We start from the raw sequence: 10769 nt of genomic DNA, 5'->3' as shown, positions 1-10769 counted from the left end.
ACGAACTTCCAGAAAAGACATTAGATGTTAATGGTTATAATAAGGACAAATTATATTTCATACAACAGAGTGTAATATTTTTAAGAAGCACCGGAAATCCTGGGAATCGGTATGTCAGTAAAACACACTCCATAAAGTATGTCTTTAATTGAAAAACAAACGAGAAGCTATTCGACCTTCATAGACTAAGTTCAGCAGAGGCAAGTTTCGTTAAATCTTTTAAAGGTCGCCTTATTTGTCATTGGCCTAATGATTCATCACTTACTATAAACAGATTTGCAAAACTTATTAAAGATAAGTGTCCGACATACAATACGCGCTTAGAATATTAAAACTACAGGCTGTACATATATTCGTACAAGACTTGAACCGTATAGATGTCAAACAGATTAATTCCGTTAATTTGACTGTTATTTCAAATATGAAATACTTGTGGTATATATTGCAGTATTTAGCATTATATTTCTATAGAAATAGAAGTGTAGCGGTACATGAGTCATAGGACAAAGCAAATTACGTCGTTGTCGCCTCGAAGTACCTAGACCGCTCAGCTACAATTAATGTAAAAACAATGTCACCGCAACCAGCTATTGTCGTCAGGTAGGCAAATACGAATTCTTTCAAACCCCCCCCCCCCCGCGGCTAGTATTGGTAGCCTTAACTCAAATACATCTGACGGTTACAACAACAAAGACTCCGTTATTAGTCCACATGACCTTCGTCCTCTTCACACACGACAACTACAGAGGCAATACCGGAAAATATAATTAATAAGATGGTCCTCTGAGTGGTTTAATTGCAATACTATTTGAGATGAAATATACTTTTTCAAATCATATGCGGCATTTCATATAATAACTGAATGGTTATAAGAAAGAATGATGACGTTAAACTGTACGATACGATTGCATAGCATATTTTATAATTGTATAACAAATATTTCACGCAGGGAGGGCTCGCTTATGTGAGCCTATGAGGGCTGGCAATCCCACTTTCCCGAAGCCAGGGGGACCGTCGGGACAAGCGTCCCGCTTACGTGAGTCCCTATGTACTCCGCAGGGAAGGTCGTCGGGGGTGTAAGGCGTTTAATTACTATTACATCCTCTCTACGTGGCCTTGGGCAGTAGCGCACCCACGATAATGATGCCAAGGATGGGACCGCCGGGATAAGCTCCCGGGTACAAAAGTACCTTGAGGCCCCCGCTTACGTGAGTCCCATCTGGAACTGCCGAGCTCGGTTAGCAGGTCGCTGGCCGACAGTCAGGTGGCCGCACATCCATACGATAGTCCCACCAACGACTAGGTTGGTACCACTGGCGGTCGAGTTACAGCCCGGAGGCCAAGATGCTGGCAAGAGGGCCGATTTAAGGTGGAGACTCCACCGAATGGCCTTCGGCGGGTGAGCAGCGTCCCACCTGCTCCGAAACCGTACTGGTGAGACGGGACGGCTTAGAATGTGCCCCGTTCGACCTGATACGAGCGACAGCTCCTGCAGGCTAAGCTGATCCAGTGAGCAAGGTATTGGGTGCCTTGTGCGATGGTTGGGCGTAATCTCAACCCCTATAGTCCTAGGGGGCCCGGCTACTGTGTGGAATTGTATCCGAGGAAAGCACCCGTTACCAAAAGACAATACTATTTGTATAACAAATATTTAGTCGACACAATTTGTCTTTATTTAGAATGATTAGATAACTGCTTGTGGCAGCTGCTCCCATAATAGAATAAGTTGCAGTACCTTAGTCTACAATCCATTACTTCCCAACATCAATATTTGACTCAGGTCTTTTATAATGAAATATGTAGAGGACAGGGTATATGGGAAGTTTGACCGTCAGACTTATTTGAGGTTATCGTTTGTCGTCGTAGTCGTCCAATTTACTTAAAATAATAAAGTAAGGTACAGCCGGATTTGACATAGCGCAAACCAGATGATGTGAGCTGTATTTAGTAGCAACTACGGAGTATAAAGCGCATCGAATTTTCCACATATCTGGAATCGAAACGGAGATTAGTTGATTTGATTATTTAGATTTGATAATGCAAAACTGCAGTTGCGTTGGGTTTGACCGGACCAAAGTGGACATAGCGCTAATTGGATGATATTGGTTTAATTTGCAAGAAATGTGGAATACAAGGCAAATCGTATTGTCGACACATTTCAAACAGTAACGGAGATGCGTGGATTTGAATATATAATAATGTATATGAAAAACTGCAACTACGCTGGATTTGTCGGTGATCGGAGGTGACATAGTTTAAATCGAATGATGTGCACTGTACTGGCAGCAAATGTAAAGTATAACCTGATTCGTATTGTCGGCATATCTGTAACAGAATCGTAGATACGTTGATTTGAATATTTATGCACAAATTTGCAAAACTGCAATTACGCGGGTTTGACACGGGCCAGAGCTGACATAGCGCCAGCGCCACTAATGTGCGCTGTATTTGGCAGCAAATATGGAGTGGATGTCGGCACATATGCTATAGAGGCGGAGACACATTGATCTGAACGTTTATTCCTGAGTATGCAAAACTACAATTACGCTGCACTTCACAGGGTCCAGAATCGACATAGCCCAAAGCGGCTGATGTGTGCAGTGCTTGGCAACAATTTTGGCGTATAACACGCTTTACGTTGTCGACATACCTGCAACGGAAGCGGAGATACGTTGATTAGAATATTTCAGCCTGAATATGCAAAGCTGAAACTACATTGGATTTATCGGAGACCAGAGATGACATAGCTCAAAGCAGCTGAAGTGGGCTGTATTTGGCAGCAACTGTGGAGTATAAGATGCATCGAGTTCTCAGCATGTGTGCTATAAAAGAGCAGAAAAGTTGATTCAAATATCTGAGACCGAATATGTAAAACAGCAATTACGCTGCATGTACAAGGTCCAGAGTTGACACAGCGCAAACCAGTTAATGTGCCCTGTATTCGGCAGCAAATGTGGAGTATAACGCGTATCGAATTGTCGGCATATCAGCAACAGATGCGGAGATACGTTGGTTTGAATGCATAATACTGAATATACAAAACTGAAAATACGCTGGATCTGGCTAGGTCTAGATTTTGCATAGCTCAAACCGGATTGTGTTCACTGTATCTGGCAGCAAATGTGGAGTGTAGCGTGTATCGTATTTCCGACATACATAATATGTATACAGCTAATAACAGCGCAATGTTTTCTAATGGAGGATTCAGCCTATGTAAGCAAAACTGCAATTACATTGGATTTCACAGGATACACAGATGACATAGCACAAACCCTCCGATGTGTGCTAAATTTGGGAGCCAATGTGGAGTATAACACACATAAATTCATCGTCATATCTGCATCAGAAACAGAAATACGTAGATTTGAATATTTAAGCCTGAATATGCAAAACTGCAATTTCGCTGGATTTCACACGGTTCAGAGTTAACATAGCGCCAGCCCACTGATGTGCGCTCTATTTGGCAGCAAATGTGGAGCTACCGCGCATAGCATTTTCGACATATATCCAATACCAGTGCGGCTACGTTCTAACGAGTAATTCAGCCTTAACATGCAAATCCGCAATTACATTGGCTTTTACAGCGTTCACAGTTGAAAAGTCGCATCCCGGATGATGCGCGCTGTATTTGGTAGTAAATGTGGAATACAACTTGCATAGTATTGTCGACATATCTGTAATAGGAACGAAGATACCTTCATTTGAATATTTAAGCCTGAATATGCAAATTTGCAATTACACAGAATTTGATCGGGTCCAGAGTTGACGTGGCACAAACCGGCTGATTTGGCAGCATATGTGCAGTATTATGCGCATCGAATGGTCGTCATTTGAGCTCTTGAGGCGGAGATACGTGGATTTCAATATTTTAGACTGAGTATGCAAAACTGCAAATACGCTGGATTTGACACGGTCCAGAATTGACATTGCGCAAACTGGCAGATATGTGCCGTATAGGTTTATTTGAACATTTAGGCATGAATATGCGAAACTACAATCATGCCGGCTTTGACTGAAACCAGAGAGGACATAACGGAAACAGGCTGGTGTGCGCTGCATTTGGCAAGAAATGTGGGGTACAAGTCACATCGAATTCTCGACATATTTGCCACAAAAACGGAGATACGTTGATTTGATTATTCGTGCATGAGTATCCACAATTGCAATTGCGCTGGATTTAACAATGGTCAGAATCGACATAGCGCAAACCGGCTGATGAGTAATACATTTGGCAGTACGACGCTAACTGGAATTGTGGACATATCTGCAACGGAATCGGAAATAGCTTGATTTGAATATTTAATCCTGAAAATGGAAAGCGCTAACAACTCTACTCTCAGCAACGCTGACACCTCTCACAACTCGACAACGCTAACAACTCCACTCTCAACAACGCTAACAACTCTCGCAACTCGACAGCGCTAACAAATCTACTCTTCGACTCCTCGATTAACTCTGACCTCTCGACTCACTCTTATTTCTCGATCAACCGTTCAACGCTTATCGATCATCCAATCTTTAAAGTTAAATCGTCCCCTACCATTAGCGTTAGTTTTTCCAACTCTCTAACTCCATTCTGTTAACGCTCAGCAAGTACAAGGTGACTTTAGTCACATAGGCTTTCTCCCCGATGTAAAGTAACAACCGAAGGACAGACGACATTGTTTTGATCGATTTCTAATGAGGTTTTTTCCTCACGATACTACAATATGTTGACTTGAATATTTAAGCCTGAATATGCAAAACTGCAAATGCGCTGAGGTTGGCTGCGTCCACACGTTACATAACTCAAACCAGATAATATGCACTGTATTTGGCAGCGAATATGGAGTATAACGCGCTTCGTGCTGTCGGCATATTTGCAATGCAAACGGCTATACGGTGATTTGAATAGTTAAGCATGAATATGCAAAACAGCAATTTCGCTGGATTTGACAGAGCCCGGAGTTGACATAGTACAAACCTGCTGATGTGTGCTGCATGTGACATCAGATGTGAAATGTAACGGACATCGAATTGTAGCCATATGTGCAATAGAAACGGAGATACATTCATTTGAATATTTTAACCTGAATATGCAAAACTACAATTACGCTGGATTTGACAGGGACCAGAGTTGACATAGCGCAAACCAGCTGACATGCAGTGCACATGACAGCAAATGTGACATATAACGCGCATCGAATTTTCCGAAAATGTTCCGTAGAAACGGACATACCATGATTTGAATATTTACGACTGCAAACGCAATACTACAATTGCGATGGATGTTTCAAGGACCAGATCTGATATAGCTGTAATCAGCTAATGTGCGGTGTATCTGAGTGCAAATATGAAGTGTAACGCGCTATTTATAGTCGAAATATATGCAATAGAAGCGGAGATACGTTTTTGTGAATATGTAAGCCTGAATATGCGCAGCAGCAATTACGCTGTGTTTGACAGAGACCAAAGTTGACCGCAAACTTGCTGATGTGCGCTGGTTATGACATGGGATATGAAATATAACGGGCATCGCATTGTAGCCATTTGCGGTATAGAAACGGAGATACATTCATTTGAATATTTTAACCTGAATATGCAAAACTACAATTACGCTTGATATGTCAAGGACCAGAGATGATATAGTAGCTCGAGCCAGCTGAAGTGCGCTGTATTTGGCAGCCAATGAGGAGTATATCTCGCACCTAATCGACGACAAATCTGCAATTACAGCGATGATACGTTTTATTTGTCGGATGCACGTCAGGATTGTGGGTGGGGGTGTTCGGTGTATCTTCGTTGGAATTAGCCATAGGTGCGGTGTAACAATGATTGAGTTTATTGACACAAATTAGAGAGATTTACAGCGTCGATAGATAATCGCAAGGTTTCGATATTCGCGGCACGATGACAATGGTCTCGGCTCCGGCAACGTTTCCGCGGTCAACGGATACTGGACTTTACCCTTCGTTTGCGTCTAAGTTACACTATATGTTAGAGCACGGGGGCAATTATTTCGTATACGAAAGACAGGTCGATTACTGATGAGATCGCACTAGAGAGTGTCTCTCCGTCGCGGTGATGCTGTCGAAGAAAACTATGATGGGTGTGCCTAAGGGCACGAGATCATCGGATTCGCGGAGAAAAGTCTTCGCTCGAAGGGTGAGGGAAATTGACGTTGCTGTTAATTGGTCAATTTCCATGTTGGTGGTTAGAGAAAGATATTAGCTGTCCTTGGGGAAAGTTGCTAGCGAGAAGCGTCGTTCGTGGAAGGATAGATTTCTCTTATTTTCCCGTAGTTGGGGCACGGGCCATTTGTCTATTTGAGAGACTTTGTGTAATTGAAATTTAATATTCGTAGCGGGTCCTCGCCCAGCTAAACATATACTGTGAAGATGCGTTGGCATCTGGCAATCGTCTTACCCGAAGGACAAAGCCTGCGTGTGGCGAGCCACGGGACAGAAATCGTTGAAATGTTTACCGTCGTGCCCCGTCCCAAGTATTTCTTTTAAGGAAAGCTATAGAGTTACTTCATGCCTCTGTTAGGTAAAACGTTCATCCCTTTACCGCGACTACGTTCGGAGACCGGTTGTCACCTCGAGCCCGAGCTCACTATCATAAATTTCGAATAAGTACAGTCGGATCGAATTACAACAGTTTCTTAGTGCGGCTATGATGAAATCTGGGTTACAGCGCTAAGGGGGTCCTCCCACCGCTCCAAAGGGGAGGCTCCGGTGTTCTTTCATCTCCGACATATTTATTATTCAATAATGGGCCTATTACGATACAGATAGTATTATCGTGACTGAAACACATTGCCGTTTCAGTAAAACCATTTTATTTCAAGCTTCACTCTACAGTTCTGAATCCGGAGCAGACCGTTTCAAGTTCTCGCAAGAGCAAGCAGTCAAATTAAGGTACTTACACGAGTTAGAGACAAATACATTTTATTGGTCCAACATCGATAGGGCGATCTCGCATCCAAATTTTCGGAGGACCGCGTAACCTTCCAACGACGACCGCCGCACGAGCAGCGGATAAGCTTATTTCGTGCCTTAGGCTGCCCTCACCACGTTCCCTACTTCTTGATTCTTGGTTGGTAGCTTTAGCGGCTGCAGTTCCGAGAAATTGCATCTTGACCCGCTTTCTCGTATGCCTCATGTGACGTCTCGCTTTCCGCCGTAGACACTTGTCGGATCTACATACGTTGAACCATTTGCGCGAGACAAGCGCGGCGCACTGCAGGGACGAGGGATCCAATTTTCGAAGTATCAAGTGCAAAACTTCCAGTGGTAGTTCGGAAATGATATCTACCTTACTTGGCACGAACAAGCCAACGACGCGTAGCAGAGATCTAAAGAAACTCCATGTTGCTTCTATTGTGGCGCGAGCACGACTGACGGTCTGGGTGAGAATGAATTCTTATATATGTGCCGTTCGTCACGGTGCACTGCGAGTTCCGGCTCCGGTGAGAGTCCTGGACAGTCAGAATCGATCGCATGTGCATGTATCTTCATATAGATCTGGTTTACATTATGATTAGTGTTAGATGCGTGAAATGAATCTTCATTTGGATTAGACGTTGTTGTTATGCAATGTTATGCAAATTATTCACTAGTGCGAATTTGATTTGAGGTATATGGTAGCGATTTAGGTTTAAAAGCACAAGAGTGGATTTAACTATGTAGTTTATTAAAATATACCCTACGTGTACACTAGTCGTATAATACACTTGTTGTCTTGATTCGTGATTACGAATAAATCGGCGCAAAGAAGTATCGACTTAACTGCTACTGCTCGTGTCATTCGATAACAAAGAATGCCTCGCTACCCTGTTCGCTATATTTATATGCGTCGGTGCTGACAAAATGCGTTGGGATTTAAATTTCCAAGGTGTTCTCGAAAAATCACAACGGACGCTGAACTCTCGACCTTGATTACAAATGTTGACATTTCGGGTAGTTGACTAAAGGGCATATGATCACGACAAAAACGACGGAATTTGATTAACCTTCGGTAACCGCCTAACGTTGTCGGATCTCTAATAATCTCATCTTACAGTAAACACGATTTGTTGTGTAGCGGGTTCACTCGACCGAAACCGTTATGAATTTTACCGACGAGTTCCGCTATAGGTGTATAATGAATCCTCAGGCTAGCTAAACCTATACTGTGGAGATGCGTTGACATCTGGCAATCATCTCATCCGAAGGATAGAGTCTGCGTGTGGCGAGACACAGGACAGAAGCCGTTGGAATGTTTCTGTCACGTGCCGCTACGATTATTTCATTTAAGCACAGCTATAGAATTACTCCATGCCTTTATTAGACAAAACGTTCATCCCTTGACCGCGGCTACGTTCGGTGACTGGTTGTCGCCTCGAGGCCAATTGCAGTATCACAAGTTTCGAACAATTACAATCGGACTGGATGGCTACAATTGTTGAATTACAGCTATGGTAGAATCTAGATTACAATGTTACGGGATTTTCCCAAAATTCCAAACGGAAGGTTCCCGTGTTCTTTCATCTCCGATTGATATTTATGCTTGATCTGTCTGGGACCAGTCTGGATATAGCGCAAACTGGCTGGTAAACGATGTATTTGGCAAGAAATGTGGAGTACCAGGCACATCGAATTGTCGACATATCAGCAACAGCAACGGAGATACGTGGAGTTGAATATTTGAGTCTGAATCTGCAAAACAACAATTACACTGCATATAACAGAGACCAGAGTCGATGTTCTGCCGCGCAACACATCTGCACTCAATCCCGCGCGGCTTGACAGCCAACGGTCCACGTGCCATCCTTCGAATCCTCCATAGGCCCAAGGACCCACCATAAAGATGAAATCCTAACTGCATAGTTCGCACATATGGTCTAAGTCAATCTGTTTGTTTCGAAAAGACTTTCTAATTCTAGAAGTGTTGTCGATCGGTTTTTAGAAAGGTCCTTGGGTTTATTACGCGCTCTTAAGAATTACGGAGAAAGCGGGTAGCGGCCTAACGAAAAAAGCGGACATCTACCTAACGGAAAATCTGAGTTTTCCCATAAACAATGTCGCCTAGGACCCACGTTGGTAGGAGGCTTCTTCCTCCTCTCTTCCATCCTAACATTAGTCATAACCAATCGGCATCGCGGATCATTGCCCTCACTTTCCTAACTAACAATGTCAGCAACGAATCCGCGTTCTTCGTTCAAAGGGCACACCCATACCGAGCTTCGTACTCACAGCAGAATAAACATTAGAGTTACATCATCTCTCACGGTGACTAGAGTTCCTGCAATCCCTATAACTCTCACCGTTCCTATATCTCTCAGAGTTCCATCGTCTCTCACGGTGACTAAAGTTCCTCCAATCCCTATAACTCTCACCGTTCCTATATCTCTAAGAGCCTCCGTTTTCTCTCACAGTATCCAGAAGTCCGACAGCTCCTACAGCTCTCACGGACCTAGAGCTCCTATAGCTCACATTCTCATCTAAGAATAATCCTTCTCTTCGTTATCTGTATCTTAAGCAACGGCGTTCTTACTGAGTGTGATTGTATAAATCGTTGGAAATACATATATTTTTTATGACTTTGTGACTCCCAGTGTTATACCACAACGACTACACCTATTATCCTAACCGAAATACGGGGATCGAACTACTATTATCGATTATGTCGATTATTCCAATCGTAACGGGAATTTTCGACTCCCATTGACGCGTATTCAAACGACCGCGTCTCCCCGCGATAGCTCGAAAATACAGTCGACATAGCGCAAACCGGATAAGTACTGTCTTTGGCTGTAATTGTGGAGTATAGCGCGCGTCGCATTTGCGACATGTATCCAATAGCAGCGCTGATACTTTGGTTTGAACATTTAGGCATGAATATGCAAAACAGAAATTACGCTGAATCTGTCAGTGACCAGAGAAGACATAAGACAGAAGAGAAGATAGAATCGGAAAATGTGCTCTGTGCTCACCAGAAAATCAGGAGCATAACGCTCACCGAATTGTCGTCATATCTGCCGTAGAAACGAAGATACGTTGCTTTCGATATTCAAGCATGAATATGCTAATCTGCAATTATGGTGTATTTGACAGGGACAAGGGTGAACAAAACGCTAACCTACTGATGTGCGCTGTATATGACATCAGATGTCAAATATAACGCGCACCGAATTGTCTGTAAGTGTGCCATAGAAACGGAGATTCGTTGATTTGAATATTTAATACTGAATATGTAAAACTGCAAATACGCAGGGTTCGGCTGGGTCCCGATTTTACATGCATCAAACGGGATAACGTGAACTGTGTTTGGCAGCAAATTTGGTGCATAACGAGCCTCTAATTGTAACCATATGTGCCATAGAATCGGAGATACGTCGGTTTGAATACTTAATCCTGAATATACGAAATTGCAACGACGCTGGATCTGGCTGGGTCCAGATTTTACATAGCGTAAGCCGGATGATGTGCACTGTTCTTGGCATCAGAAATGGAATATAACGCGCATCGAATTGTCTACATACCTGCAATCGAAACGTAGTCACGTTGATCTGAATATTTATTCCTGTTGGGAATATGATACATTTACACTGTACATGTGAATGTGTGTGTAAGCGTCAGAGGACGCCCGGGTCTTGGTTGAGACAAAAGACAAGAGCCAGTCGTTAGAAGTATCTGGAAGAGTCGGTTGACAACAAGCGTGCGTGCGAGTAGGATTTTGAGGTCTTAAGAGTATAAGATATATGTATAACAGTTGTGTGCTAAATAAAGGGAATTATTTGTATTTCC

This window comes from Bombus terrestris, unplaced genomic scaffold (assembly GCF_910591885.1).
Source record: "Bombus terrestris unplaced genomic scaffold, iyBomTerr1.2, whole genome shotgun sequence".
Taxonomy (NCBI): Eukaryota; Metazoa; Arthropoda; class Insecta; order Hymenoptera; family Apidae; genus Bombus; species Bombus terrestris.
The sequence above is the reverse complement of the archived record's forward strand: the minus strand, read 5'-3'. Positions refer to the sequence as shown.